General features: G+C 44.8%; 1 non-coding gene across 1 annotated transcript; it reads right to left on the bottom strand.

Moving 5' to 3' along the window:
• Nucleotides 1–1,459: 1,459 nt before the first annotated feature.
• Nucleotides 1,460–1,566, bottom strand: LOC120257153. The gene has a single exon (XR_005535546.1). It is a non-coding gene; the product is annotated as a small nucleolar RNA R71 (small nucleolar RNA).
• Nucleotides 1,567–5,945: the final 4,379 nt, after the last annotated feature.

Below are 5,945 nucleotides of genomic sequence, written 5' to 3'. Positions count from 1 at the left end.
ACCCCCTCGATAGTCGTGTCGATGGTACAGTACTTTGCTATAGTTCTCTGCCACAGTATCCGGCCTGAAATACTTCCCGAATCCATACTTTCATCGAGGTGATGGAAAAGGGCACACGTTTACGTCGTGGATCGCTTTTCTTCTTTAATGAAGGACAAGTTGGTGGAAATCTTGTTCTATGTGCATAAGTCAGAATTATTGAGTATGACTGCCCTTGTGCCTCTCCAAATGGTTGTGCTAACTCAAATACAATTAGGTTGGCACACACTCTAGCATCTCACACCCGACCTATGTCTTCGTGTTTGAACCTTAGCAAGATTTCCACCAAAATCGGTCCATTCTGATCCACATTGGCTTCTTTCCTTCATAATCAGCCTCACAACCCTACCTGCATAAAAGTAACATAAAAACACACATATTAGTGTAAAAACTCGAGAAAGGTAATGCTTAACATAAGGAAAGAATGCTTCGCATTCATATCGCACAAGCACTTATCAGTTAGAAAGAATAATAGAGCGATTTGAACTTGAAACGATTGTCCTAGGCGGAACAATATCTGGGTACCCCATTTATATCAATTGCCTTACCACCCCTTGTGCTCTCTTTCTTGTCTCTGTTACTTTGTTACATTATATTTTGTCACAGAAATCACTATTTATCTTTCACTTAGTTAAGAAACAATTCAAGTATTTTTACTCCCTACTCCCTGTGGATACGATACCCACTCACCTGGGATTTTATTACTCGACAAACCCGTGCACTTGCGGGATATATGCAAGGGCCGTTGTTAAGTTTTTGGCGTTGTTGCCAGGGAGTAGGCGTTTAGAGATACTTTGCACTTTGTTTTCTTAGCTATTCATTCATTCATTCTATTTCACATCTTCTTATTCTATCATCGTTCTGATATGTTTTCTTTCTTTTGGTACAGCTCCAGGTTATGACCCGAGGAAACCCTTCAATATTGATTGAAGGAGATCCTGAACTTGAATGTACACACAGAAGGAGGGGAAAAGAACCTGTGCAAGAACCGTCTTATCAAGCTGAAATAGAAATGGAAGTGTCAGATAATATGGTAGAACAAAATGAGCAACAGAGGACACTTTCTGATTATGCTGGACCCTCAGTTTTGGGCACACAGTCGAGTATTGTGCAACCCCCGATTATAGCTCCGAACTTCAAGATAAAGCTGGCATTCATTCAAATGATTCAGCAATCAGCGCAGTTCAATGGTTTTGGCTGATGAGGATCCAAACAACCATATAGAAAACTTCTTGGAAGTCTGTGATATGCTGAAGATTAATGGTGGATCAATGATGCTATCTGATTGAGGGCTTTCCCATTCTTTCTCAAGGGAAGAGCCAAGCAGTGGCTACATTCTTTGCCCAAGGCCTCCATCACGACTTGGAATGAGATGGTCAAAGCTTTTCTTGCTAGATACTTTCCTCCGGGAAAGTCGGTCAAGCTTCGCAATGAGATTTCGTCATTTGTACAGATGGAGTTGGAGTCATTGTTTGAGACATGGGAGAACTTCAAAGATCTTCTACGGAGGTGCCCACAGCACGGATTTCCCGAATGGATGATTATTCAGACTTTCTACAATGGGTTAAATCCGAGTACAAGGTAATTGGTAGATACCGCCGCAGGAGGTACAATAGGGAGTAAAACCCCGAAAGAAGCTCGACAATTAGTAGAAGATATGGCCATGAACAGTTATCAGTGTACTGCACGGGAAAGAAAAAAGATGGCCGGGCTCCATGAAATAGATGCAGTGAATTCATTTGCAACTCAAGTGGCATCATTGAGTAAGAAGTTATACCTTCTAACTTCTAATAGAGTGGCGGCCGTGATTACTTGCACCGGGTGTGGTGGAGGACATGCTCCCTCCGATAGCCTAATTTCTATTATTGATGCATCTTTGGTTGAGAAAGTCGATTTTGTGGATAATGCAATGAGGAACTAAGGGAATCCATATAGCAACACCTACAATCCGGGTTGGAAGAGTCATCCCAATTTTTCGTGGAGCGACCAAGGACCACAAAAGGCCATGGCACCACCAGGTTTCCAACAACAACAAGCCCAAAACATGGAGAACCGAGTTTCATTCTTGGAAACCTGAATAACCGATTTGGAAAAGGCCTTGACTAGATTTGTGCAATCGTCGGATACATGGTTTCAATCAGTTGAGTTTACACTTCGCAACCACACCACTTCTTTGTACAATCTTGAGAATCAAGTGGGGCAAATTATGAAGTCTCTATCAGAGAGGCCATAAGGAAGCTTGCTAAGTAATACCGAGACCAATCCTAGAGAGCATGTGAAGGTGATCACTTTGAGAAGTGGTCGTGAGGTTGAAGATAGGCTTCCGAGTGAGAAGCCTAATGTAGACACACTCAAAGTCATAGATGTTGAGGAGGGAGCAAGCAAAGAGAAGGAGGTGGCATCCCCACCTTTCAAGCCAAGAATCCCTTATCCCTCTAGGTTGAAGAATGACCAAGGGAATGAAGAATACAAGAAGTTCCTGAGTTTGTTCAAGTAACTCCACATCAATATTCCTTTGTTGAGGCATTGACCAAATGCCTAAGTATGCAAAATTCTTGAAGGACTTGTTGACTAACAAGTGGAAGTTGGAGGAGAGTGCTTCGGTGATCTTAGATACTTCTTGCTCGGTAGTGTTGCAAAAGAATATGCTGAACAAGAAGAAAGACCTGGGAAGCTTCATCATTTCGTGTAACATTGCAATTTGGGTGAAGAAATGGCATTGGCAGACTTAGGGGCCAGTATCAACATCATGCCATATACTTTCTTTCAAAAGCTAGGTTTGGGAGAGCCTAGGCCCACTCGTATGACATTGCAATTGGTGAACCGAACTGTGACACATCCGAGGGGCATCATTGAAGATGTGTTTATCAAGGTGGACAAGTACATATTTCCTCTGGATTTTGTAGTGTTGGACGTCGATGAGGATACGGATGTACCTTTGATACTTGGGAGACCATTCTTGAGCACTTCCAAGGAATTAATCGACATGGACGGCGGGGAGTTGACACTGAGCGCTAGAGATGATAAGCTCACATACTGCCTCACCGAAGCCATGAGACATTCCCTTGACTTTGATGATACCCTTTACTTTCTTAACACTACTAATGAAATTGTAGATGAATACATGCAGGAAATGTTCAATCTGGACCCGTACGAGGGTTTGTTTGACTAAGAGGTGGATAATGAGGAAGTAATAATGTTTGGTTCAACGAAAGAAGTGTCATCTACTCTGAGGATCATGAAGAAGGTCCTCCGGAAGATGAAGAGGGAGAGGAGATGCCACCGGAAACGCCCATGGCTGTTGGGGATGTCCATGAACCGAACAAGTTGGATGAACCTTTGCTAGGTGGTACCAAGCCTGATAATTCCCTCTCTACCTTCAAGAGACATTGCTCATCATACTTCCAGGCTATGGGTAAGAGGGAACCTTCATCTATGAACCCCCGTGAAGTAAGACAAGGTATGTCAAGCTTAGTGACATTAAACAAGCGCTTGTTGGGAGGCAACCCAAGTGTTTACTGTTTTCTTAGTTGAGTAGTTTAGTGTTTGCATGAATAAAGTGTTGAGTGTTGGTGTCTTGATTCTTAGTTGCTTTTGTTGTGATTTTATTGTGGGTTTTTAGTGTCATCGTGTGTTTTCATGTGGATTTGGTGAAGTTTTGGTCATGCGAGCTAGTTTCTTATGTTTTTGCTGGAATATTTTGAATAAAAGGGCATGCTCAGAGTGTGTATACATGTTCAGGAATTTTCTACTGAGCCTGCAGAGTTTTTATGTCATCCAGAGAAAACGCACGGGCGTGTGGAATTTCTGCACGCCCGTGGATTTGTTCATCCAGAGAATTCACAGGGGCGTGGCCTCGCCCAGTGAGCGACCTTGCGATATCCGCACACCCATGGGTAATTTCCTCACGGGCGTACATCTTCCTGCAGAGACTTAGAATTTTTTCCCGAGAATACACAGGGGCATGGACTCGACCCTGTGGACGATCCTGTGACAAACGCACGGGCGTGGGATTTTTCACACGCCCGTGTGTATCTCTGCAGAAAAGCTCTCTCCCATCCAGAGAATACGCAGGGGCCTGGACTTGCCACTGTAAGTTGGGCTTGTGAATGTCCACGCCAGTGGGTAATTTCTGCATGGGTGTGCGTAATTTTCTCAGTTGGACAGTGAGCGCAAAGGGGCGTGCATCTGCCCCTGTGGGTCGGGCGCACGGGCGTGGGTATTGTTCACACGCCCATGCGGAGGCATTAAGAGACATTGTCTGTTTTCCCAAGAGTGCACAGGGGCGTGCGTCAGTCCCTATGGCTCTCTCCTGTGGAGGTGCACGGGCACAGGTAATTTCCGCATGCCCATGCAGATGTATAGAACATTAAGAGGCACGAGTTCTTTTTATAGTCTCATCAGTTCTCTTCATTCTCACACTCCTCATTCATCTGACAGTATACTCTCACTCTTTCCCAATCGCGCACTGCCAGTTTGGAGGGATTTTCACTTGGTTTTCCGGCCGATTCAAGGTTTTTCAATTCAACTCATCGGTAAGCCCTAATTCTTGTTTTTCTTCGCCAATTCTTGATTTTAATCAATGAAACTGGTTAATGTTGCTTTGTTTCTACAATTTGAGGGGTTGTATATACTTAGTAAAAAATTAGAAATGATTACATGGTGTATTTTTGGATTTTTGAGGCGCGGCTGTGCGGTTTTCATGCCCGTGGATCCACACGGGCGTGTGGAAATTCCACACGACCATGCGGATTTCTACAGACCTAGTTAATAATCTTGTTTGATCGATTTACTTTCAAATTTTACAGATTATGGCACCTCAGTCGAAGAAGCAAGCTGATAAACGGCCGCGTGAGTCATCTCCTAAGCCTAAGACCATGTGGTTCGCTATTCTCGAGCATCAAGTGCGCTTTGATAGGTTATCGAGGCTGAGATTTGGACAATCTCGCCTTCTTGACACTAGTATACTATGGGATATACAGCAGGGAGATGAGTTAGCAGATGAGGTTGAGGATCTCGTTTCAATGGGTGGTTGGAGGCAGCTACTGCTGACTAGAGAGCTAGCCATTCGTGCGCGTACGCTGGAGGTACTATCGTCATTCAAGTTTGATAGATCTCATGCAAGATTCGATAGCCTTGACACCATTTAGTTCAGAGCATTTGGACATAACTATAGCATGAGCATCACTAAGTTTTCAGTTCGGCTCGGCTTGTACGAGGAGGCATTTACAGACATTGAGGAGTATTCCCAATTACCGACAGATTACGCTGGAGCTTTGACCCCGCAGAGAGCTTACATAGCATTGTGTGGTCAGGGCTAGTATGAGCCGGGGGTGTCAAAGACAACGTGCCTTTCCTGACCTGTATACCAATATTTACATGCCATTCTGAGCAGGTCGGTGAATGGCCGTGGTGATAGCACTGACGTCCTGAGCCGGCAGGAGCTTTTGTACCTATATTCGATGGTTCAGCGCATACCGATTCATCTAGGGCACATCGCCGTGGAGTATATACGACATCAAGGGTAGTATGCCAGATTGGGAGCGATCTTCTCGGGCCCCTACATTACGAGACTCGTTTTGGGCATGGGTCTGCTGGACGCGATTTGCGGGGCCGAGAAGACGAGCATACCTGCTCCCCGGAGCCTGGAGACGAAGAGATTGATGGGTATAGTCAGCAGGGTTTGGACGGGAGTTTATGCTTTAGTTATACGAGCTCTAAAGATAGTTGAGAATGAGGATGATGATGCTGAGGCTTTGCAGCCTGCCCCCGAGCCTCAGCCGACACCGATGGAGACTGACGCACCTTCTACGGCAGAAGACCCACCCCTAGTATGTATGTTCTCACCATCCCGAACCCATGATCACTTTGAGAGGCTTGAGAGTGAGGTGGTGGTACTATGAACA

This window comes from Dioscorea cayenensis, unplaced genomic scaffold (assembly GCF_009730915.1).
Source record: "Dioscorea cayenensis subsp. rotundata cultivar TDr96_F1 unplaced genomic scaffold, TDr96_F1_v2_PseudoChromosome.rev07_lg8_w22 25.fasta BLBR01001914.1, whole genome shotgun sequence".
NCBI classification, from domain to species: domain Eukaryota; kingdom Viridiplantae; phylum Streptophyta; class Magnoliopsida; order Dioscoreales; family Dioscoreaceae; genus Dioscorea; species Dioscorea cayenensis.
This window is presented reverse-complemented; position numbering and strand designations above follow the sequence as displayed.